This window comes from Bos javanicus, chromosome 9, assembly GCF_032452875.1.
Source record: "Bos javanicus breed banteng chromosome 9, ARS-OSU_banteng_1.0, whole genome shotgun sequence".
NCBI classification, from domain to species: domain Eukaryota; kingdom Metazoa; phylum Chordata; class Mammalia; order Artiodactyla; family Bovidae; genus Bos; species Bos javanicus.
This window is the reverse complement of record NC_083876.1, coordinates 103,144,728-103,170,356: the sequence shown is the minus strand read 5'-3', so window position 1 is coordinate 103,170,356 and position 25,629 is coordinate 103,144,728. Positions and strand designations below refer to the sequence as shown.

General features: G+C 50.9%; 1 protein-coding gene and 1 long non-coding RNA gene across 4 annotated transcripts in view; both read left to right on the top strand.

The window, feature by feature from the left end:
• THBS2 (thrombospondin 2) overlaps positions 1-538 on the top strand; it is a 29,080-nt gene extending 28,542 nt beyond the window's left edge. For all 3 annotated transcript variants that reach the window (XM_061428588.1, XM_061428589.1, XM_061428590.1), the window contains one exon: positions 1-538. This exon is cut by the window's left edge and continues 1,497 nt beyond it. The gene's annotated coding sequence lies outside the window, so the exon portion shown is untranslated.
• A 23,666-nt stretch (positions 539-24,204) lies between these two features.
• On the top strand, positions 24,205-25,188 carry LOC133254322 (uncharacterized). The gene is made up of 3 exons (XR_009738656.1): positions 24,205-24,477; positions 24,623-24,871; positions 25,098-25,188. It is a non-coding gene; the product is annotated as an uncharacterized LOC133254322 (long non-coding RNA).
• The last annotated feature ends 441 nt before the right edge of the window (positions 25,189-25,629 follow it).

Genomic DNA, 25,629 nt, shown 5'->3' with positions numbered 1-25,629 from the left:
AAGAAGACTTGTCTCGTCAGCCTGACGTGGCGGACGGCCTCTCGTGCGGTTGACAGCGAGCTAACGCCTCTGTCACGGAGAGAGAGGACCGCGACCTGTCTCCCTTGCTCATGCCATCTGATAAACTTACACTTGTTGCTTCTTTGAGGCTAATTGCCTTCTTGCTGTGCTGCACTTTTTACGTTTTTTGGTGGAGCTGTCTTCCCAAGACAACGGAGTGTTGGGAGATGCCATTAAATGTCCCCGTGGTGAAGAGTGTGCAGGTCTCTGTGTCGCTGTGTTCGGTGGTACGGGATGATGATGTGAATATTTAGAATGTACCATATTTTTTTTTTGTAAATTATTTATGTTTTTTTTTAAACAAACTTTTGGTACAGATGGATGAAACTTCTTTTGTTTTGCCAAAGACTGTAAATATTAATTTATTTGTTTCTCATGGTCAGATTTTCACCACTGAACCCTGCATTTAGCTAGAGCCTCATTTTTATACTTCAAAGGTTCATAACAGGAAATAAATTGTAAAAAGGTTTTCTATAAATCAATCTCTCTCCCTTTTTTAAAGAGCTAGCAGGGCTCCTGCCGGGGTTCAGTGGACGGACCCCAACAGGACGAGCAGAGCTCTGTGTCAGGCCTTCTGAGGCCGAGATGCAGTCGGGGGTCTTCGCAGAGCAGGAGGCTGTTGAAGGCAGGTCTCACCGTGGTTGGTGGAGCCACCCGGGTCACTCAGGACGTAACCCTAGGGAGTCCATCCTCTGTTGCCTCTCGCTATCCCACTGGGGACCGAGCGGTGTGGTGAGTGTCGGCCCCACTGGGACGACTCTGGGGAGAGGGGCAACCCACGGGGCCCCTCGTCATACGAACGGTGCTTCCGTGGACCAGTCTGGTTGCAAACCAGAGCGAGAAGCCACAGGAGGCTCAGCGGGTGCGTGTGCGATCATGGCGTTGTCTGGATAAGCCGGTCGCTAGGTGACGGGAAGAGGTCACGGGCAGCCTAGGCGTCTCTGGCTGCCCCACTGCCCCCGGGACTTCTGAGCAGTACCGCGGCCTCAGTTAGGGGGGAACTGTGGGGGCTGCAGGGGGAGATGGACAGAGGGACAGCATGTTTGAAGCCTCGGGTGCAGGAAAGGCCTCCCGAGGGTACGGGTGGAGGCGAAGATCCAGCTTGATTTGGGTGGTGAACAGGAGGGTGTGCGCACATGGAGGAGGACGAGGCCAGACCCGGGGAAGGGCCTCGAGAGGCTCAGGGGAGCTGAGGCATGAGGCGATGAGGAGGGCTGGACGCGGGTACCCTGATGACCGGGGGACGCTGGCGTGCGTTCCGCCTGTGGAACGGAAAGCGGACAGGGGACGTGCTGAGGGTGCTGAGAAGTTGGGTGATGAAGCAAGACGCAGTTCCTCACGTTCCGATTTGGGGGAATGTTTATGGAAAGGCAAGTTTCTGGCAGACCCGCCCCTGTCAGCATGCGGTGGTCCCAGGACTGGTTTCGTGTCTCTGACCTGTGGGGGAGGCAGTGGCGCCATGGGGGACGGGTCTGTGGAGTCTCTTCCTTTTATGTGAGGCTCTAACACTCGGGGTGATGCTGTGCTCTGTCACTGTCCCTGAAGAAAAGACCCTCCCCACCCCCCAAACCGTGCCTTCACGCAATGCTCGGTGGGCGGCGTCGGAGGAACTGGAGGTGATTCTAACATGGGGGTGGGTCCAGCCTGAGGGGAGGGAGTGTGGGGGTCCAAGGCCGGGTCCCCCACGGCACCTCCAACAGGCCCAGAGGCCACTGACGGGAAGGGGTCTGAGGCCTCGGTCGTGGCTGAGGGTCCTTGTGGAGTCACAGCCTGCCTGGCTGGGGGTGGAAGGCCCCGGGGTCTCTGTGGGTCTGAGCTGCTTGAGCGGCTTGTGCTCAGTTCGTCTGTTGCACAAAGTGGTGTTTTGGCCACGGGAGCTGGCGGTCGAGGGCTCAGGGACCCTTGGGGGCTGCTGCCTGACAGCTCCGCCACCCTGGTCACAGAATCAGGCTTTGCTCCTCTAAAACTCCTCATCTGGATGCCAAGGACCACAGCCCTGGGGTCCCAGGGGAGAAAGGGGGGAAGGTGGGGACCGTCCATGCCTGGCCAAGCCTGGGCCTCTGGTCCCAGGGGAGCGACTTGGCAGAGGGCAAGGGTCCGGAGATGACAGTGCCTCCGGCCAGCCGACAGCGACCTCGGCTTTGGGGAAAGCTGTGGAACTCCTACCGAAACGTCTGGGCCCTGAGCCGCTGCCAAGTGCCAACCCATCGCCTTGTCTGACCCTGGCTGATCTCAGCCCATGCTGTCCCTGCCGTCCAGAGTCCCCTGGCACAGCCACCCAGGGATGGACATGGAGGCAGCTCTGAGCCCCGTGGGGGCCACGTGGGTCCCAGTGGCCAGAGCAGGTGACCTCTGACCATAGGCTCCAGCGTGACTTTCAGGTCATATCTCTCAGCTGTAACAAGGCCTGGAAACTTGGACCGTTTTCAGCTGTTGCTTTTCCATAGAGTGACTTTTTGACCCCCAGGCACACCAAGTACATTATGAGAAGTGAGACTTTGACATCTCCAGCAAAGACACACTCTCTGCATCGTTAGCAACAGCTCAGGCAGAAGCATCCCAGCGAACAAGCTTAGATCAAGTGCCCAAGTGTGGACAGGACCGGGTGGTCAGCTTGAAGAACAGCCACCCACAGAGCCTCAGACCCTGGCCGTTGGCTCGGGCCCCAGACTCCAGGCTCCCAGGAGGTCAGCCTTTTCTTGGCCAGATGGGGTCTCTAATGGATGAGCCTCGGGGTAAGAGGACAGCCTGCCTGCAGGACGGCCATGCACCTCCAGAGGGTGGATTCTGAAACGCGTAGAGTAGGAGGAGGAGAAAGTGTCCATAAAACCTGGGCGTACCTCCTTTTATGTGCTGCGTATTTACTTTCAAATAATTTATTATTTATATAACTGTGCTTTGCTGTTCAGTGGGTTTATTTTCAGCATCAGTCCTTCCAATGAATATTCAGGACTGATGTCCTTTAGGATGGACTGGTTGGATCTCCTTGCAGTCCAAGGGACTCTCAAGAGTCTTCTCCAACACCACAGTTCAAAAGCATCAGTTCTTTGGCGCTCAGCTTTCTTTATAAATCAGTTGTAGTTTAGTGTAAAGAAAAAGAATGGTTTTTCTTATGGTTTAAGATATATATTACAATTGGTAAATAAGACATTTATGTATATACAAAATATATTCACATAAACAGCATAGAATATATAATATAATAAAATAATCATATATATTTAGCATCATATGCTTGTGCATACACACACACATGCCTCTGAATATATTATATAATAAGATACTTAATCAAATATTTTGCAAAAGGCAAAGGAGAAAAGGAAAGATACACCCATCTGAATGCAGAGTTCCAAAGAATAGCAAGGAGAGATAAGAAAGGCTTCCTCAGTGATCAATGAAAAGAAATAGAGGAAAACAATAGAATGGGAAAGACTAGAGATCTCTTCAAGAATTAGAGATACCAAGGGAACATTTCATGCAAAGATGGGCACAATAAAGGACAGAAATGGTATGAACCTAACAGAAGCAGAAGATATTCAGAAGAGGTGGCAAGAATACACAGAAGAACTGTACAAAAAAGAGCTTCATGACCCAGATAATCATGAGGGTGTGATTACCAACCTAGAGCCAGACATCCTGGAATGTGAAGTCAAATGGGCCTTAGGAAGCATCACTATGAGCAAAGCTAGTGGAGGTGATGGAATTCCAGTTGAGCTCTTTCAAATCCTGAAAGATGATGCTATGAAAGTGCTGCACTCAATGTGCCAGCAAATCTGGAAAACTCAGCAGTGGCCACAGGACTGGAAAAGGTCAGTTTTCATTCCAATCCCAAAGAAAGGCAATGCCAAAGAATGCTCAAACTACCACACAATTGCACTCATCTCACATGCTAGTAAAGTAATGCTCAAAATTCTCCAAGCCAGGCTTCAGCAGTATGTGAACCATGAACTCACATGTTCAAACTGAATTTAGAAAAGGCAGAGGAACCAGAGATAAAATTGCAAACATCTGCAGGATCATGGAAAAAGCAAGAGAGTTCCAGAAAAAATATCTGTTTCTGCTTAACTGACTATGCCAAAGCCGTTGACTGTGTGGATCACAATAAACTCCGGAAAATTCTTCAAGAAGTGGGAATACCACCTGGCCATTGAGAAATCTGTATGCAGTTCAGGAAGCAAAAGTTAGAACTGGACATGGACCAACAGACTGGTTCCAATAGGGAAAGGAGTACGTCAAGGCTGTGTATTGTCACCCTGCTTATTTAACTTCTCTGCAGAGTAGATCATGAGAAATGAGAACTGCTGGGGTGGATGAAGCACAAGCTGGAATCAAGATTTCAAGGAGAAATATCAGTAACCTCAGATAGGCAGATGACACCACCCTTATGGCAGAAAGTGAAGAAGAACTAAAGAGCCTCTTGATGAAAGTGAAAGGAGAGAGTGAAAAAGTTGGCTTAAAACTCAGCATTTAGAAAACTAAGATCATGCCATCTGGTCCCTTCACTTCATGGGAAATAGATGGGGAAACAGTGGAAACAGTGGCAGACTTTATTTTGGGGGGCTCTGAAATTACTGCAGATGGTGATTGCAGCCATGAAATTAAAAGATGCTTACTCCTTGGAAGAAAAGTTATGACCAACCTAGACAGCATATTAAAAAGTAGAGACATTACTTTCCCAACAAAGGTCTGTCTAGTCAAAGCTATGGTTTTTCCAGTGGTCATGTGTGGATGTGAGAGTTGGACTCACATATAAAGAAAGCTGAGCACCAAAGAATTGATGCTTTTGAACTGTGGTGTTGGAGAAGACTCTTGAGAGTCCCTTGGACTGCAAGGAGATCCAACCAGTCCATCCTAAAGAAAATCAGTCCTGAATATTCATTGAAAAGACTGATGCTGAAGCTGAAGCTCCAATACTTTGGCCACATGATGCAAAGAACTGACTCATTGGCAAAGACCTTGATGCTGGGAAAGATTGAAGGCAAGAGGAGAAGGGGACGACAGAGGATGACGATGTTGGATGGCATCACCGACCCAACGGACATGAGTTTGAGTAAACTCTGGGAGTTGGTGATGGGCAGGGAGGCCTGGCGTGCTGTAGTCCGTGGCATCGGGCACGACTGAGCAACTGAACTGAACTGAACTGAATCATATAGATTTAGCATCATATGCTCGTGTGCACAGACATGAACACGCCTCATGAATATATGATATAAGAGACTTAATCATGTGTATTTAGCATTATATGCTCGTGCGTGCACATGTACACACGCCTCAGGAAGGCACAGTCTCTCTGTCAGGACTCCTTTCTTTAGAATCTTCCCTCTTGTACACAAGACTCAACGGCACTTCACCTGAAGGTTTCAGTTGCTGGGAAGCATGAATTAGATTAGCATCAGGAGGGCTCTAGTAGATTTTGGAGTTTCTTGCTATGTTTGGGGAGCAGTAGATTTCCCAGGCAGCTCAGTGGTAAAGAATCACCTGCCAAGCAGGATATGGGTTCAATCCCTGGGTTAGGAAGATCTCCTGGTGAAGGAAATGGCAACTCACTCCAGTATTCTTGCCTGGGAAACTCTATGGAGAGAGGAACCTGGTGGGCTACAGTCCATGGGGTCGCAAAGACTCAGACACAACTTAATGAGTAAACAGCAACAATAAAGCTTCCCCACCGGTGGTGAGATGAGCCAGTTCCAGACCAGGACTGGCAACCCCAGGTCAATCAAAGCTCAGTCCTAAATAACTGGGCAAAGAGACTGCCAACATGGCTCACCCTAGCAGCTTCTTAGAACGAAGTCATATAGCTGCTGATCCTCTTGGGCTGTTGCATGCTGTTTGATAGAGGATATAATAGAAAACTCTAAAATCTGTTTCTGGAATGCCATGGTATTTTATCATAATTTCTCTTTCTAATTTCCAAGCTCTTTCTTTTCTAATGACACGTTTTGGGGGATTTAAAGAAACATGGCTGCACACCTTCAGCTTAAACTGTGTTGTATGCCAGTTATACCTCCATAAAGGAAAAAGGCGAATTCAGAGAAGCTGAAGGGTACATGATCAACACACAAAATCACTTTGTGCTTCTATCCACCAGCAGGATATAATATGAAAATAAAATTAAGAAAACAATTTCATTTGCAATAGAATTCATAACAAAATGCCTAGAAGTAAATTCAGCCAAAAGGCAAAACACTTACATAATAAAAGTGAAAAACATTATGAAAAAAATAAGAAAAGCCTAAATAAATGGCAAGACAGCTTGTATTTATAGACCGGAGGATTTAACATTGTTAGAATTATGATACTACACAATGCAAACAACATTCAGTTCAATCTCTATCAAAATTCCAGTAAGTTTTTGCAGAAATGGAAAAGATGATCCTCAACTTCATATGGGATTACAGGAGTTCTGAATAATTGCAACACAAGACTGAAAGAAAAGGACAAAATTGGAGGCCTCACACTTCCTGGTTCCCAATTCTACAGCAACGGCACAGTGTTCGAAACAGTGTGATGATGACTTCAGGACGGACACGCGACCAGCATGCTGGGGCTGAGTCCAGAGGCAGGCCCAGGCGCTCATGGCCGACTGGTGCTCAACAGGGTCCCAGGACTGTTCAGTAAGGAAGGACAGTATCCTCAACAAGTGGGCGTTCATGTGCCAAAGAACAATGTTGACTCCTGCTTCACTCCATATGGAAAAATTAACTTAGTTAATTAGTTCCTACATATAAGAACTGAAACTATAAAAGTCTCAGACAAAACATAAACCTTCGTGACCTTGGATTTGGGAATGGCCTCTTAAGCATGACACCAAAAGCATGAGCATTAAGGGGAGAAAAAAACATAAATTGGACTCAATCAAACTAAAAAGCATTTCTGTATCAGAGAACACTACTGGAAAAGTAAAAAGACAAACCATTGAATGGGAGAAAATATTTAGAAATTGTAGATCTCATGAGGATCTGGTGTCCAGAGTAGATAAGAACTCTTACAACCCCAAAACAAAAGCAAAAAAAAACACCTAGAAAAATGGGCAATGGTTTTGAATAGGTATTTCTCTAAAGACATAAAAATGGTCATCAACTTTTTCTCATTAACCACTAGAGAAACCACGATGAGGTTCACTTCATACCCACTAAAACGATAATTTAAGAAAAGAGAAGTGTTGGTGAAAATGGGGCCAATGATGGAACCAGAGCGCTTTGCTGCGGGGGATAAAACGTGGATCATCTGCTCTGGACGGCAGTTTGGCTGTTCCTCAAAAAGTGAGACATAGAGACATCATCTGACCCAACAATTCCACTCCTGGGTATAAACCCCAGAAGACTGAAGACAGGAACTCACACAAGTGCGTGTCACACGTGTTCTTAGCAACACTACCCACAGCAGTCAGAGCCTGGAAACGCCCGAATGTGCATCACAGATGGATGGATTCCAGACTGGAATGTTGTTCAGCCTTAAAACTGATGCTCTGATACCTGCTACAGCATGCATGCGTGTGGGCTAAGTCACTTCAGTCGTGTCTGACTCTGCGACCCCACGGACTGTAGCTCACCAGCCTCCGCTGTCCATGGGATTCTCCAGGCAAGAATACTGGTGTGGGCTGCCATGTCCTTCTCTGGGGGATCTTCCCCAGCCGGGGACAGAACCCAAGTCTCTTACATCTCCCGCACTGGCAGGTGGCTTCTTTACCACCAGTGCCACCTGGGATAGACCCAGGGAAGTTTATGCTGAATGAAACAAGCCAGACACAAAGGGTACATACATACTATATGATTCCATACATTTAGAATATCCAGAATGGGTGAGTCCATAGAGACATAAAGCAGACTGGTGAAAACCGGAGTTTCTTTCATGGAGATAAAAATGTTCTGAAATGAAATGTAGACGATCAGGTCACACCATTGTGAATGCACTGAATGCTGTTGCAATGCACACCTGAATATGGTTAACGTCACGTGGCATGAATTTCACCTTAATGTCGGAAAGGGAACTATATGACCATGACTAGCACACGCTCAGTTAATGGACTGGTCAGACTAAGAACTCTAATGCTTTGTTTTGTGTGAGAAAAGGCTTAAGAGAAGTGTGCAGAAGAGAACAGCCTGAGGCCACCCTCGCCCTCTGCCCTCTGCCCTCTGCCCTCTCCCCTCTCTGGGCTCTTGCTCTTTCTTTCTGGCCCCTTTTCCTCCAGACCTGAGTCAAGTCACCAGCAGGGGGTGAGCCACCAGCTTTGCCCCCATCACCTATGGTTATTTGTCTTGGGAGGAAAATCATTGACTCAAATTTAAGTTATCTCTGGATAAAACTCCTAAAAGAATTGGCAACAAGCTCGGAGTGTCTGGAGAAGACGCCCGAGTTCTGGGGTCCCTACAGCACATGAAGACACGTGGACGTGCTCAGGCGGGCCTCCCAGGGGCTGTGCTGAGCAGGGACTTGGCATCAACCTTTGCTAACAGGACCTCTTTACAACAGGAACAGCCCTTGAGACCTCAGCAGGACTTAGGCCGGGCGGGGAAGCCTGGAGAAGCTGCAGCGGGGCTCCAGGTGCGTTCCCACGGCCGCGCTGTTCTGCCTCTGAGTAGAAGGCGGGACCCTTGGAAAAGTCAGTCCTGATGGGCCGGCCTGGGCTGGGCGAGGCTGTCCTCACGGAGGGGAGCCTTCCCGAGCCTTAACCTCGAAGGAGGTGCTGACAAGTTTAGGAAACACCCAAATGCTAATGGAATGTCCTGGGTGTAACCTTCCAAAGGAATGCAGTTTTAAAGTCTACGCGTGTCCCCTGCAGGTTAATTTGCTGAAAGCAGACCGTGCGATGGGAGAAGGAACTGTTAGCCTTGGGGCTGAGACAGAAGGGCGGCCGAGAGGGAGACCCCGGCCACCTGTGCAGGACAGGCATCCTGTGACCTGTGATGGCCAGAGGGCTCTGTTCCTGGAGGCTGGACGGTCGTGATGCGATGCTATCAGCATCAGAAGGTTTCAGCTTTTGTGATCATGAGTTTAGTTTCTGTGTTGGTTCCCCAGTAACCAAGGAGACTTTGTGATTGAACTTCATCTCAGCTTGGTTGCCCCCAAAGAGGAGCACGGCTGTGGGCTTGGGGTCAGGTCCCTTATCTTGGGACTCCAGGAGCTGGGAAGTGGCCGAGGGGATTAGTGTGTCCATCACTAAGAGGTCACTGCTCAGCGCATGATTCAAGCTCAAGGGTCTTCGAGCCCATTTGAGGAAGCAGAAGGCCCCTCTGAAAGAAAGAAGTCCAGAGCCCCAAACCCCCGATCACCCCACGACGGGGCTGCTCACCCCATGGGCTGAGAGAAGAAGAGGATGTAAGGAGGGATTTGGGAGGTGGTTGGAGCTTGAGGGTGGAAGGTCGGAGCTCGGGCTGGGGGGTTGGGGGGTGGGTGGGGCTCAGGAACAAGGGGATCCAGCTTTGGGCTGCATGCGTGGATGTGCGCAGATGCTCCTGCAAAGGGGGCGGCCCCAGCCATGAGGCTCTGCCTGCAGGACAATGCGAGCCTGTGTATTTACACCATTCTTTCCAGAAGCAGCTGGTTTGCCACCAAAGAGCTCGGAGTGGACGCAGAAGCCCAGGGACGTGACCGGGGGCTGCCAGTGTCCTGTGGGGTCCAAGCTGCATTTCCATCACTTTCCTCCAAAAGGCTGACTCTGACCTCCCCAGCTAAAAAGAGTCTTCTGAAAGGCTCACTCACCATTTGAGTTCAAAACATTTATTTCATGTTACACACCAGGATTTCCTGGAGCACACAAAATCTGCTTCTGAAAGCATTCTCCAGTTCCTGGAAGAGACCTTGCATTACTGGTAGAGGAAGATTAACTGCCAGATGAAGGGAATAGGAATTGATTTCAGGCACAGAACAGATGCCACAAACGTCCACGTGTCCACATCAAAGTGAAGGTGTTAGTCACTCAGTCATGTCTGACTCTTTGCCACCCTGTGGACTATAAGCCTGCCAGGCTCCTCTGTCCACGGAAATCCCCAGGCAAGAACCCTGGAGTGGGTTGCCGAGCTCTCCTCCAGGGGATCTTCCCAACTCAGGAGTTGAACCTGGCTCTCCTATTTGCAGGCGGATTCTTTACCATCTGAGCCACCAGGAAAGCACCCACATCAAAGGCCTGTTTTTTCCTCTCTTCCTCCCTCAGGCCACATTCCAGCCTGAACCTCTGATGGCACTGACTGCCGTTGCAGCATAAGGATGCCAGGGGTTTTGTTTAGGAGCTCAAGACCTTTGGCAAAGCACAGTGAAAGTGGGAAAAGCTGAAATCAGCTCGGTGGTTCCCGCCAGCCCTGGCAGCCAGCTCTCGCTCTGCAGTATCTTCCCAGCATCTCCTCGAAGAGACCCGTCAGGTGGTCCCCCAGGGAGGAGGAGGCAGAAGCAGAGGTCAGCTGGCCCCAAACTCCCCCGCAGTAAGGCCCCGAAACCGAGGTCAGCACAGGGTCCCTCTTACTAGAGCTGGGCATGCAGGTTCTTTGTGAGAGGAGTGGGGTGGGGGCAGTCCATGATGGGACCTGGGGGAGGAGAGAAGCCGGGTGGTCAGCGTAGTCCACATGCCCTCAAGGCGCGTCCGTGGATATGGAGGAAGATGGCCGTGTGAAGGAAGGGGGTCTGCAGGGCGCTGCGGAGCTGGAGGCGTGAAGAGCGGAGATGCTCTGCTCCGGTCCAGGATGGGAGCCGGCCTGAGCATGGTTGTGATGGGAGACAGAGCTGCTCTTCTGCGCGGGGCGATGAGTGAGCCTGGGGCCATGGACGCTTGATAAAACTATGGTGGGGGGTAGGAATGCAAGGACCTTCCGAGACTTGGGCATCACCAAGTGGGTGTCGTCTCCCAGATGGCAGTGTCTTCCTGCTCGAATCTCCGCTTTAAGTAAGAGCGCTAGAGGGCAGAGTCCATGGAACCTTGAGTTCAAGCAGGGCAGAGGAGGTTCCAGCGTGTCTTCAAGTGTGTGGAGAGTCGCACACCAGGGCTCATGTGGGTCCTCGGGCAGTGCGGGGTTGGAGGGGAGGATGCTTCACAGCTCCTGAGACTCTCGCTTCCCCAGTCCCTCTCCACACTCACTCAGCATGCTCAGCAGTAAAATGAAGAAAGAGAAATTGCCATCAAAATATATTCTAGCTGGAAAAGCAACATGTGAAACACGATTCAATTGTAAAAAGAAAAACTAGACATTTTGATAACATATTTTCTCAGTTTATTTTGACAACCAATGAGCTGGTCCGGGAGGGAGGAGCTCCTCTTCTGCAGATGAAAAGAAGGTGGTGAGCAGCCGCATACTCTCAGAAAGCAGGTCTGTGCGGGTTCTGGGGTTCCTGGCTTTGAGCCTGAGACTCTTGGGCTATTATTTTATAATCTTTTACTTTAAAAATGACTTGCATGCATGAACGAAAGTCACCTTTTGTGAAAGGCAGACATTGTTTATAATAAGAAGCAGAGGTTTGGGGCCCAAGCTTTAGGTGTGGTATCTCCGAGCTCCGTGGCTTTGGTTAAACCATCCGGTTTCTCAGCTGTGAAGGAGGAAGAGACCCTCTGAACATCAGAGGGGCCCCAAGCAATGCTGGGGTCCACTGACTCCCGTCTCCCTCCCCTGAGCCTCTTCATGTGCCCCGAGCCCCACCCTCAGGGAGCTGTGTCAGCAGGTATGAAGTGTTCATCTTCTCCCAGTGTTCTGTGAATTATCTTAGTTTTTAAATGGAAGTAGTCTTCAACATTTTAAGCCTGGAGTTCTTGCTCAAGAAAAGCTAAAAACCCAGAAATAGCTACTACATTGCTTGCCAAAGCATGACTTAAAAAATATTTCTATGAAAAAAAAAAAGTCTGTGGTTCTCTTAATGGCTGGTGAGACTATATCCAGCTTTTACTTTATTGTGAAATGGCAAGTTTCAACATTTACCTTCAATAAATAGCATGCCTTTTGTCAGATACCAGATTCCAAGCTTCCCAGAAAAGTGCAATTATGGTGATTCAAGGAGAGGAGCCCAGATTCCTGGGTCCAGTGGCCTCCAGCTGCCACAGCGCCTGCAGAAGCCCAGCCACCAGCCGCGGTGAGGCCAGTGATGCAGTGAGAGCCGGCCTGGCAGGGTGGGCTGGGGAGACACGAGTGACGTGGTCAACCCAGGGCACGAAGTGACGGCGCGGCCGAGTTGCCCGCGCCCCCAGAAAGCACCTGCCTCCACCCCAGGGCCTGTGGGCTTGCACACAAGCTGCTCACTGCGTGTGGGAGCGTGCGGGGCACCCAGCCTCAGGAAGAGCGAGTCTGGGAGGAAGACTGACCACTCGCAGGAAGTCTTCTGATCGCAAACAACACTCTGGAGCACACACTTGGGACCAGGGGCCAGAGGAAGGCACAGGAAGAGGGAAAGGAGGTGCGTTGGGGTTGGTGACCAACAGCTGCAAGGGGAGGGCAGAGGGCAGGGGCTGTCGCCTCGAGGACCGACCTGGGAGTGTGTGAGCTCACCCTCCCGAGTCTGAGGGGACCGAGGCTCCAGCCTCCTGGCCCACCGAGTCATAGCCGAAGGTTAGGGCCAGGGGGCCCCGGCCTGTCCTCCTGTGCTTATGCTTGGGAAGCTTTTCTAAGAAGCTGCCACAGATTGGACTGAGTCTGGGCATAGTGGATGCAAGGCCCAGGGTCTGGCCCTGCTCAGCCAGCCTGTGCCTTGGGCTCTTGAGCTGTAGAAAGAGTCGAGATTTTCTCCGGAAAATTCCTAGGTGAAATCTGGTTGAGTTCATTTCAGTCGCTCAGTCGTGTCTGACTCTTTGCAACCCCGTGGACTGCAGCACACCAGGCCGCCCTGTCCATCACCAACTCCTGGAGCTTGCTCAAACTCACGTCCATCAAATCGGTGATGCCATCCAACCATCTAATCCTCTGTCATCCCCTTCTCCTCCTGCCTTCAATCTTTCCCAGCATCAGGGTCTTTTCTAATCAGTCAGTTCTTCACATCAGGGGCCAGAGTATTGGAAGTTCAGCTTTAGCATCAGTCCTTCCAAAGAATATTCAGGACTGATCTCCTTTAGGATGGACCGGTTTGATCTCCTTGCAGTCCAAGGGACTCTTAGGAGTCTTCTCCAACACCACAGTTTAAAAGCTTCAATTCTTCAGTGCTCAGCTTTCTTTATGGTCCAACTCTCACATGCATACATGACTACTGCAAAACCCATAGCTTTGACTAGACAGACTTTTGATGGCAAAGTAGTATCTCTGTTTTTTAATATACTGTCTAGGTTGGTCATAACTTTTCTTCCAAGGAGTAAGCGTCTTTTAACTTCAAGGCAGCAGTCACCATCTGCAGTGATTTTGGAGCCCAGAAAAATAAAGCCTGTCACTGTTTCCATTGTTTCCCCATTTATTTGCTGTGAAGTGATGAGACTGGATACCCTGATCTTTGTTTTCTGAATGTTGAGTTTTAAGCCAGCTTTTTCACTCTCCTCTTTCACTTTCATCAAGAGGCTCGCAATTCCTCTTCGCTTTCCGCCATAGGGTGGTGTGATCTGCATATCTGAGGTTATTGATATTTCTCCTGGCAAACTTAATTCCAGCTTGTGCTCTGCATATAAGTTAAATAAGTAGGGTGACAATATACAGCCTTGATGTACTCCTTTCCCAATTTGGAACCAGTTCGTTGTTCCATATCCAGTTCTAATTGCTGCTTCTTGACCTGCAGATTTCTCAGGAGGCACGTAAGGTGGTCTGGTATTCTTACCTCTCTAAGAATTTCCCAGTTTGTTGTGATCCACGTAGTCAAAGTGAGAGAGTCATTTCCTAGGCAGGTTGATAGGAAATCTAGGGGTCCCCAAGGAGAGAAGGGTCTGGAATTCTCAAGGAGGAAGAAAGGACAAACTTTTTTTTCTTTCTCCACATTCCTTAGGATTATATACCAATAATGTATCCTGCCTAAGGACAGTCTTTGGATTCAACCTTCTGTTATCTTAAAATGTTAATTATGGGAGTAGACCTGGTCTTTACAAGGATGTATCTTGCCTGAGGACAGTGTTATCTTAAAATGTAAATTATGGGAGTAGGTCTGATGAGGTCTTTACGACCTCCAGATAATCTTTGGATTATATAACTTCATTGTTAACACTAGCAAGCGGATACTCTTTCTGTCCCCTTCTGATGCCTATGTCAGAAGCTTTCTCTATCTCCTTTATACTTCAATAAAACTTTATTACACAAAAGCTCTGAGTGATCAAGCCTCGTCTCTGGCCCTGGATTGAATTCTTCTCCTCCGGGGGCCAAGAATCCCGGTGTATTTGCGTGATTCAACAACAACCTTTCAAAAGGCTTTGGCGTAGTCAATAAATCAGAAGTAGAAATTTTTCTGGAATTCTTTTGCTTTTTCTATAATCCAATGGATGTTGGCAATTTGACCTCTGGTTCCTCTGTCTTTTCTAAATCCAGCTCGAACATTTGGGAGTTCTTGGTTCATGTACTGTTGAAGCCTCGCTTAGAGAATTTGAGCATTACTTTGCTAGCATGTGAGATGAATGCAGTTAGGCAGTAGTTTGAACATTCTTTGGCATTGCGTTTCTTTGGGATTGGAATGAAAACTGACCTTTTCCAGTCCTGTGGCCACTGCTGAGTTTTCCAAATTTGCTGGCTTATTGAGTGTGGCACTTTAACAGCATCATCATTTAGAACTTGAAATAGCTCAGCTGGAATTTCATTACCTCCACTAGCTTTGTTTGTAGTGATGCTTCCTAAGGCCAACAGACTCCAGGATGTCTGGCTCTAGGTGAGTGATCACAGAAAACGTGGTCCACTGGAGAAGGGAATGGCAAACCACTTCAGTCTTCCTGCCTTGAGAACCCCGTGAACAATGTGAAAAGGCAGAAAGGTAGGACCCTGAAAGATGAGCTCCCCGGGTTGGTAGGTGCCCAATGTGCCACTGGAGAAGAGTGGAGAAATAACTCCAGAAAGAATGATGAGACGGAGCCAAAGCAAAGCAACACCCAGCTGTGAATGTGACTGATGATGGAAGTGGACTCCGATGCTGTAAAGAGCAATATTGCATAGGAACCTGGAAAGTCAGGTCCATGAATCAAGGCAAATTGGAAGTGGTCAAACAGGAGACAGCAAGAGTGAACATGGACTTTTTAGGAATCAGGGAACTAAAATGTACAGGAATGGGCGAATTTATTCAGATGACCATTATATCTACTACTGTGGGCAGGAATCCCTTAGAAGAAATGGAGTAGCCTTCACAGTCAACAAAAGAGTCTAAGATGAGTGCTTGGATGCAATCTCAACAATTACAGAATGATCTCTGTTCATATCCAAGGCAAACCACTCAAGATCACAGTAATCCAAGTCTATGCCCCAACCAATACTGAGGAAGAAGCTAAAGCTGAACAGTTCTGTGATGACCTCCAAGAGCTTCTGGAACTAACACATTTCATTATAGGGAGCTGGAATGCAAAAGTAGGAAGTCAGCAGATACCTGTAGGAACAGACAAGTTTGGCCTTGGAGTACGGAATGAAGCAGGGCAAAGGCTAACAAAGTTTTGCCAAGAGCGCACTGGTCATAGCAAACACCCTCTCCCAAGAACACAAGAGAAGACTCTACACATGGACATCACCAGATGGTCGACACCGAAATCAGATTGATTATATTCTTTGCAGCCAAAGATGGAGAAGCTCTATACAGTCAGCGAAAACAAGACCAGGAGCTGACTGTGGCTCAGATCATGAACTCCTTATTGACAAATTCAGACTTAAATTGAAGGAATCAGGGAAAACCAATAGACCATTCAGGTATGACCTAAATCAAATCCTTTATGACTATACAGTGGAAGTGAGAAATAGATTCAAGGGACTAGATCTGATAGAGTGCCTGAAGAACTAAGAATGGAAGTTCATGACATTGTACAGGAAGCAGTGATCAAGATCATCTCCAAAAAAAAGAAATGCAAAAAGGCCAAATGGTTGTCTGAGGAGGCTTTACAAATACCCAAGAAAAGAAGAGAAGGAAAAGGCAAAGGAGAAAAGGAAAGATATACCCATCTGAATGCAGAGTTCCAAAGAATAGCTAGGAGAGATGAGAAAGCCTTCCTCAATGATCGATGCAAAGAAATAGAGGAAACGATAGAATGGGAAAGACTAGAGATCTATTCAAGAAAATCAGAGATACAAAGGGAACATTTCATGCAAAGATGGGCACAATAAAGGACAGAAATGGTACGGACCTAACAGAAGCAGAAGATATTCAGAAGAGGTGGCAAGAACACACAGAAGAGCTGTACAAAAAAGGTCTTCAAACCCAGATAACCACAGTGGTGTGATCACTCACTTAGAGCCAGACATCCTGGAGTCTGCAATCTGGTTACAGAGAGTGAAGTCTTAAGACTCAACTTTGCTTAGAGCCGTGTCATCTACAACAGCATGATGCAGACATGTGCAGGACAAAGGAAGCCAAAGATTGTCAAATTCTGGAGGCTTTGTGTCCAACAGCAAAGATGTCTGAGTTTGATGCCAGGACTTGAGAGCTCAGGAGAGGTTGCCACCATATTCACGTCCCACGTTTGGGAGGCATAAAGGTGAGTGGACACAGAGCAGCTCTACTCACAGAAGGCCAGGCTCCATCTCACCTGCGCAGATACCAGACATACCACAGGGCAGCACAGGCAGCCCGAGCGCAGAGGGTCATGTAAAGGGCACTTTGCCACGCGTTGCTGTCCCTCAATCTGTCTGACTCTCTGCAACCCCACGGACTGCGTGTGCCAGGCTTCCCTGTCCTTCACTGTCTCCAGGAGCTGGCTCAGACTCATGTGCCAGATATTGATATTGGTTGCCATGCAACCAACCTGTCCTCTGCTGTCCCCTTCTCCTCCTGCCCTCAGTCCTTCCCAGCATCAAGACCTTTTCCGATGAGTTGGCTTTCCCATCAGGTGGCCAAAGTGTTGGAGCTTCAGCTTCAGCATCAGTCCCTCCAACTAGAGCAGTAAACCCAGGGCAGCAGAGCAGGAGGAGTTGAGAAGCCACAGGACGGCACGCGCCCAGCCCGAGCCACCACCCCCGCTGAGCCGGGGCTGGGCAGGAAGCATGGGCGGCTTTGCTCCCCCGCCACACGCTACGGCTCGTCCTCGGTGCCGGGCACAAGGTCTACCTTTCTGTACGAACTGTGCAAAAGCAGAAGTATGGGACTCTCTGGGAGGGCGAATGCAAAGTGCCATTTATGCCTGTTTCTGATCCCCTGGGTGGGAAGGGTCATCATTCCTGGAGGTGACAGGGTTTTACAGCCCTTTAGTGGTGACGTGTGTTTTTGCAAAATTTTCAAGGACCATAAAAAATGGGTCCCCCTGGCCTTCTTTCAGCATAGCTGAATGACATGGCACTTCCAGGCCATGGCAGAAAAGCAAATATTGCAATAAAGTGACTCACACAAACTACTTGGTTTCCCAGGGCACACTGTACCATGCTGTGGTCGTCGAGTGTGCAGCAGCCTTATGTCTACAAATCAACGGACAGACCTTCACTACAAAATCAGTTCAGCTCACTCGCTCAGTCATGTCTGACTCTTTGCGACCCCATGGACTGCAGCACACCAGGCCTCCCTGTCCGTCACCAACTCCCGGAGTTTACCCAAACTCATGTCCATTGAGTCGGTGATGCCATCCAACCATCTCATCCTCTGTTGTCCCCTTCTCCTCCTGCCTTCAATCTTTCCCAGCATCAGGGTCTTTTCCAATGAGTCAGCTCTTCACATCAGGTGGCCAAAGTATTGGAGTTTCCGCTTCAGCATCAGTCCTTCCAATGAATATTCAGGACTGATTTCCTTTAGGATGGACTGGTTGGATCTCCTTGCAGTCCAAGGGACTCTCAAGAGTCTTCTCCAACACCACAGTTCAAAAGTGTCGATTCTTTGGCATTCAGCCTTCTTTATGGTTCAACTCTCACAGTACACGACTACTGGAAAAACCGTAGCTTTGACTAGACGGACCTTTGTTAGCAAAGTAATGTCTTTGCTTTTTAATATGCAGTCTAGGTTGGTCATAACTTCCCTTCCAAGGAGTAAGCATCATTACAAAATACTTCATTGCCAAAAACTGCTGCCTGTCTTGAGTCAATAGCGAGTTGTAATTTTTTTTCAATAGTAACATCAAAGACCAGAGACCGTGGGTCATAAAGCAAATATCCTAGTGATGAACAAATGGTGTGAGGATGAGCAGAGTGTGATGCAGAAATGAAGTGAGCACATGCTGTTGGGAAAATGGCTCCGACAGACTCGGTGCAGGACTGTCGCACAACTTGAGTCTGTAAATCTAGTGGCGTCTATGACGTGCCATCGAGGGGCTCTGCCTGTGCATCCAGCATCTGGGGCAGAGTCTGGAGCAAAGCGAGTGGTTAGCAGACACCTGTTGCCGCCCCGAGCAGGAGCTGTCCAGGCAGGAGGACAAGGGTGAATGGAGGACTGTCTGCAGGCGCCAGGGGCTCTTCTGAGGACCGAGACCCTGCAGGGCCAGCATCTCAGCTGTCAGGGCTGCAATGGACTAGTGTGTGTGCCCCACAAAGTCACACACTGCTGTGTGTCCCCGACAAAGTCACACCCTAGTGTGTGTGCCCCACAAAGTCACAGACTGGTGTGTGCCCCCCACAAAGTCACACACTGGTGTGTGTCCCCGACAAAGTCACACCCTAGTGTGTGTGCCCCACAGAGTCACATGCTAAAGCCCTAGCAGGTCAGTCCACAGGGGTCATGCCGTCCTGGGTTGGAGCCCTGCAGAGGGAACCAGGGACCTTCTAAAGGAGCCCCAGGGACCCCCTGCCCCTTCCTCCACGTGAAGCCATGGTGAGCAGATGCCTGGAAGAGGGTCCTCAGCAGACCTGACGGTCCCTGCGCCTCGGGTGTCCAGCCTCCGGACCTGGGGACAGAGTGTCCATTGCATAGAGTCCACCATGGGGCCCGTCCTGCGGTAGCACCTGAGCAGACGCGGCCGACGCCTCTGTGGGCCTTCGGAGGCGGCATCCTCCCCGTAGGCAGCTGACAGGTAGGTGGCAGGCGCTCACCGGGCGCACATGGATGTGCGGAGACGATCTGACTCTGGCTGCGGGCTGTTGCTCCGTGCTCGCAGCTTCCCAATGCCGGTGCCCACACCGTCTCCTGTGCTGGGTCAGCCCAGATGTCACACGGAGCCCCCACCTCACCGTGGCCTGTGAATGCTGATGCAGATGAGGGATTCCGCTCTGTCTGCAATTTCCACAGCCCCCACCCCAGCTCTTGACCCCAAGCCAAACAGCCAATCATCCAACAAAGAGAAGCAAACGCGTGGAGCTGCTGTGTGAGCACGGAGCACGCGGAGTTGGGGGAGGCAGGACTTGTGCAGCGATGGATCAGGCAGCCAGCAGTCAACCCCGAGGCTCCCGGGAGTCTTGCAGCCTCTGGCGAGGTCCTCAGCCCCACCCCACTCTGATCTGCACCCTGTCCCTTTCCTCCAGCCCTGGACAGCTGCCCCCATGTCCCACCAGCAACTGCCCTGGGATCACCTTCCTCCTTGAGCTTCGTATGAAGGTGTCTGTCTTCCTAACCACAGCCTTCTCCCTGAGAGGCTTTCTGGTATCAGCTATCAAATGCCTTTTCTGATTATACAGTGATATATAAAAAGTGCCAGAAAACACGGTACAGAGAATTCATCACTGCACATGTAGCAAATGGAAGATGCTCATTTGATATCATCATTTGTTGAGTACCAAGCATAATTTAGACTTCCCTGGTGGCTCAGCTGGTAAAGCATCCACCTGCAATGCTGGAGACCGCCTGCAAAGCAGACCAGTGTTCGATCCCTGGGTTGGGAAGACCCCCTGGAGAAGGAAATGGCAGCCCACTCCAGGACGACAGAGTACGAGATGGTTGGATGGTATCACTGACTCAATGAACATGAGTTTGAGCAAACTTGGGAGGGTGGGGAAGGACAGGGAGGGCAGCCTGGTGTGCTGTAGTCCATGAGGTCACAAAGAGTCGGACATGACCGAGTGACTGAATGACAACAGCAACCAGTATTCTTGCCTGGGAAATCCCACAGACAGAGGAGCCTGGCGGGCTACATCCCATGGGATCACAAAGAATCAGACACGACTGAGCAACTAAACCACCACCAAGCATAATTTTAGTTTCTGTCAGATTTTACTGGCTTGTGAGAAGAGAAAGGCTAATCCTCGTTCTAACGAGCTTAGCGCCCAGCTGGACAGTCAGAGATAAACACAGGAAGCAATCCATCCCAGGCATGGCTCAGGGCTGTCATGCGCCCGGGCCCTCCTGGATTTGGAGCTCAGAGGGTGGGAGGCGCGGGCCACGGCCCCCGTGGACACAGCACACACCAGATGACAGTGCTGGGGATGCTTCCCAGCTCGGGTCAAAGGGCCCCTGACTCCCACGGGCTCCTGCCACGCTGGGGGCGGACGTCATTCTAGTCCTGGGGGGAGGGGCTTTGCAGCTCCGCGTGTCCCCATCTGGCCTGGGTCTCCACCAGGGCATCAAGTTGGCATCCCTTCACTTTGGACCGACTTCCACTGTGACGGCGAGGCAGCCACAGCCCTAAGGGGCCCCTTGCACACTCACGTCCAGAAAGAACGTGAGGAGCCTGGAGCCCCAAGTGAGGGTCCTGTTGGAGGGATGGACAGGCTGGCGGTCGCCGGAGCTGGGGGACGTCAGCGCCCAGGGGCCAGGCAGGAGGGGGTCAAGGAAGGGGGCCCGGGGGCATGCGGGGGCCCTGCGGCCCCCAGGCAGGAGGGGGCGCCCCAGAGCTGGAGCTTGTTCTGGCCACAGAGGGACAGGCCCCTGGGCCCTCCTCCAGGCTGGGGGCTTGGCTTGTGGGAGCCCCCGCCCACCTCGAAGGTGTGAAGAAAACAGCTCTGCAGAAGGTACTGCTGGGCTCGGGTGCAGAGCGTGGGGCCCATGCAGGGGAGGGGGCTGCAGGGGCACCAGGGAGAAAGGGCACCCGTTCCCCATCCAGCCCATCTCTCCCCAGACCCCCTCAGGCCACCTGGACAGACGGGGCTGACCTGGTACTTACGCCCCAGGTCAAGGTCCCCACCCCGACCCCAGGGAAGAGCTGGCCTGACTGACACAGGAACCAACAGGCTGAGGCCGCCTCCTGATGGAAGCCGGTCTGAAAACTCTGCTCTGCGGGGGAGTAGCCAGCCCCCTGCCCCATCCACCTGACCTCCAGACATCCCCTTCCTTCCCAGTATGGGGACATCCACCTGACCTCTAGACATCCCCTTCCTTCCCAGTATGGGGGCATCCACCTGACCTCCAGACACCCCTTCCTTCCCAGTATGGGGGCATCCACCTGACCTCCAGACATCCCCTTCCTTCCCAGTATGGGGGACATCCACCTGACCTCCAGACATCCCCTTCCTTCCCAGTATGGGGACATCCACCTGACCTCCAGACACCCCTTCCTTCCCAGTATGGGGGACATCCACCTGACCTCCAGACACCCCTTCCTTCCCAGTATGGGGGACATCCACCTGACCTCCAGACATCCCCTTCCTTCCCAGTATGGGGGACATCCACCTGACCTCCAGACATCCCCTTCCTTCCCAGTATGGGGGCATCCACCTGACCTCCAGACACCCCTTCCTTCCCAGTATGGGGGCATCCACCTGACCTCCAGACACCCCTTCCTTCCCAGTATGGGGGCATCCACCTGACCTCCAGGCATCCCTTCCTTCCCAGTATGGGGGCATCCACCTGGCCTCCAGACACCCCTTCCTTCCCAGTATGGGGGCATCCACCTGACCTCCAGACACCCCTTCCTTCCCAGTATGGGGGCATCCACCTGGCCTCCAGACATCCCTTCCTTCCCAGTATGGGGGGCATCGCTAGGTCTATGGCTGCACAGGAGCTGCACCCGCATCACCACGGGGTGGTGGGCTCCTGTCTGCCTGGGTCTTCCCCACCCCTGGGCTGGGCTCCCTGGGTGCGTCCTGGTAAAAACAGTCCGCTCACAGCATCATAGCAACCCTGGAGCAGGACATGGGACGGCGGGGGGAAGTGAGCTGGGGCTGGTCCTCACGGGGAGTTGCTGACTGTTGCTAATGGCTTGCCAGGAGAGCCGTCAGCCCTGCGCCTGGCAAACGGGGAAGAGGAAAGCAGAGAAACCATCCAGGCGGTGGAGAGAGGGCCTGTCAGAGCTGGGTCTCTGTCTCTAGTATCCCTGAGGAGCGATGGAGAGATCTGATTCACAGGCTGCCACCGTGGGCGTGTGCGGACTACCCTGACCCCTCACTAGGAGTTTGCTCTGTTGAATGATATCCCAGGACTGTTAATTCCGGGAGCTTGAAAACCACTTAAGGAGTGTCTTCAGAATAAAATTAAGGGCTTATACCCACAGGAAGATTCTGGGCCACACTGACACAAGATTCCATCCTGTTGCCAAGGAATGTTTGCATTTTTGGAGGTATCTTCCAAGGAGAAATCACATTTTACAGCAAGAGGGAAGAATGGAGGACAGAATCCATGAGACATTTCAACTTTTCTGTGATTCCCTGTTAACTTTCCTAGAAAAATAAAATCAATACAGGAAGAATATGCATGAAAGTAGCCCATAGATTAATGCATAAGGTGATATCCAGGTTGGCCAGCAAGAAGCTAACTGCCCAGGCAATGCTCCAGAAGTGTGGAGAAGGCATCTCGGTGGATGAACCACAGACTCTGCTTTTAACAAATCACCTCCACTCCAGCCATGGAACGCTTCCAGACTCTACAGGCGCGTACCTGCAGGAGAGGGGCGGATGAGGCGAGATCACCTCCACTCCAACCATGGAAACACGTCTGGTGTCTACTGGAGTGAGGAGGGTCAGGTGAGCGATGCTGAAGGTAGGTGGTCATGAATTCTAGACTTCGCTCATCGTCAGGTGATAGGAGCCCCGCTTAAGAGGTTTAGCATCAGAATAAATAAACAGCTTGGTTTAAGTGAAGGACAATGTCATCGAGGGCGTCTCCTGAGACGGATTCTCTCATGTCGGTGATGTGCTGCTTTGCTGGGATGTGTGTGGCTGTGGCTTTGCTTTACTCTTACTATTTATGAATTTTATTTTCACGGGAAGACAGGCAAGGTCAAGCCTGCCACGTCTGTGAAGACGCTTCCTCCTCTTGCCTCCGCTCACTGCCTGCGGGAAGTGGCCACCACACTGCATTTCCTTGTGAAAAGGGGAAGAAAGGTCAACTCTCACTAAGAGGTCATCTTCCTAGTTTGGGCTCAGAGTCTGCAGGTACCCTAGGTGTCCTGTGGGTACCAGAGACCAGCATCAGGAGTGTGGACAAGACCCCCAGGCACGAGCCACACGGGAGGAACTATAACTTCCCTCAAGTATCTTACTTCACCTCAACACAACTGTGTGATGTAGCTTTGTTAGTTTTGCCAAGGAAGTCTATTTCACAGTCCCACGGGGATGCTCGAGTTGGTTCAGGGCTCACCTGACCCCACCTACGTGAGAGGTGGACCCAAGACACCCTGGTCTCCTGCTTCTAACCTGTCTCCTCCTTCTCAGCCTTTTGTACCCAGGGCTTGACTGAAGCTCCGAGACCTCAGCCCACAGACCTGCAGGCTCTGAGATTACCCTAATAAAACACCTTTGGCATCATGCACAGAACCGCATGCAACAAGAAATCTTTCTGTATGTCATCACCGATGGAGTCTCTCTGAACGTCCATGTTTTCCGTGAGTGATCAGTCAGCACCAGGCTATTTACACCTAGTGGAACAGTGGAATGAAAATTCCAAAATCCCGAGAGGCCAGCAGAGATCCCAGGATGCACTGAATTTCTCTCATTTCTCCTTATTCATTGCAAATAGGTGCAACCTTTCCTATTTTGCAAATATGTTAAAAATCACTACTAACTACTATCATCCCCTTTCAAATATATTTCAAAATACTGTTATGCTGTTTGCACAGAGAAAGAAGAGCCACTAAGACTCAGCAAACACTAGGTTTAAGTGCTTTTGGCCTCAACAGAAGGACGGTGCTGGCTTTGTCCGGCTGGGGCCCAGGGGCTCCTAGACCAGTCAGGGCGCTGAAACGCTGGGACCCAGGTCTTGTTCATTTGCCGACAGCTGTGACTGACAGGCACTGGGGAGAGGACCGCCCCCTCCCCACAGGCCCCGCCCCCTGAGGTGGGTGGAGCTAAGTGCCCAAGCCCCGCCCCCCGGAGCTTGCAGTGGGTGGAGTCCCAGCGCACGGTCTCCTGAGAACAAGTGAGGTGGCCCTTGGGCTCCGGGTTCCTGTGAGGTCAGATCACACGTGCACACACAGGAATGGGGGTCTCACAGAGGCAGGAGCAGAGGAAGGGGGGCCACACCCACGTCCATTCCTCAGGGACCACACTCCCCAGGCGTCCCAGCCAGCAGGCGGGCATCCTGTTCCCCAACATCACTCCGGGTCACAAAGCCATCGAGTTTCTTCCAAAAGTAAGGAGCCTTTACTCACCTCTTCTCCATTTTCGAGGCAGGAGCCCAGGGTCTGTGTTTCTTGTCAGTTGTAGAAAGAGATCTGTTTTGAGACTAAACTTTAACTGCCAATGGATGGAAGATATGCAGATTTATTCTTGTTTAGGGGCCCAAAGTCCAGCACGATCGCTGATCCCCAGGTTATGTTGGGGCCCCGGCCGGGGTGAAGAGAACCTCAGACAGTCACTGCAGAGACGCTGGGAGAGTGGCTGTCGTGCCCATGAGCTGACAGATCCAGCAGAGAGCCCGCTGTCCATGATGAGGAGGAGACATTTGGGGGCTGAGCAGACGGGTGAACAAGTGGGCGTTTGCACCAGGGCACCGCTGTGTTAGTCACCGTGACGCCGGCGTTATGGTGAGGCACGTCCCGAGCACGCCTGCGGGTGCACTTGACCTGTCCTGCATCACTGTCGTGGTTCTGTCCATACCGCCCCCTCCCTCTCCGTGGGGGTTTCCTGGTGCAGTTTATCAAGAACAGTCTGTGTTGCCAAGAACACTGTCAGTTAAAGACAATCTCCACCTGTAGGTGAGACTGTTCAGAAATTGCCCAGAAAGTGATACAGAACACTCTTTGTTCACAGGGCCTGAGCGCTTCCTGCTGGGCTGGGAACCTTGTTTCCCGACCCCCACCCACAAGGCGGTGTGTCGCCCTGAGCACGGTGCTGAGCGCAGGGCCCATGGGACGAACATGCTCTGAAGCCCACGTGCTTTCTGTCTCCGCAGGACACATTCTTTCTAGAACGAGCAGGCATTTGCTGCTTTGGAAATCATCTTCTGTGAGATAAATCTGTTGGCTAAAATGCCCAAGATTCTCAAGTGCTCAAGTCTTCATTTCTGCTTTAATTAAATGACGGGGAGTCAGTGTCTCTGAAAGCCGATCATATGATCTTAACTCTGGGGGCGCTGGCATCCTCCTCCCGAGCTCATCTTCCTCGCTGGCCCGGAGGAGAGTCTGAGCAATAAGGCAGCAGTCCTTGTCTCTGGCAGGCGGGGGGTCTGCAGGCAGGGGGCCAGCGTGAGGCAGGGCCATGCTCTCCGAGGCTCTGACCCTACGAGTTCTGACCCTTCCCGCTGGCTGACGAGAACTCCAAAGGCTTTGCTCTCATAGTTTTT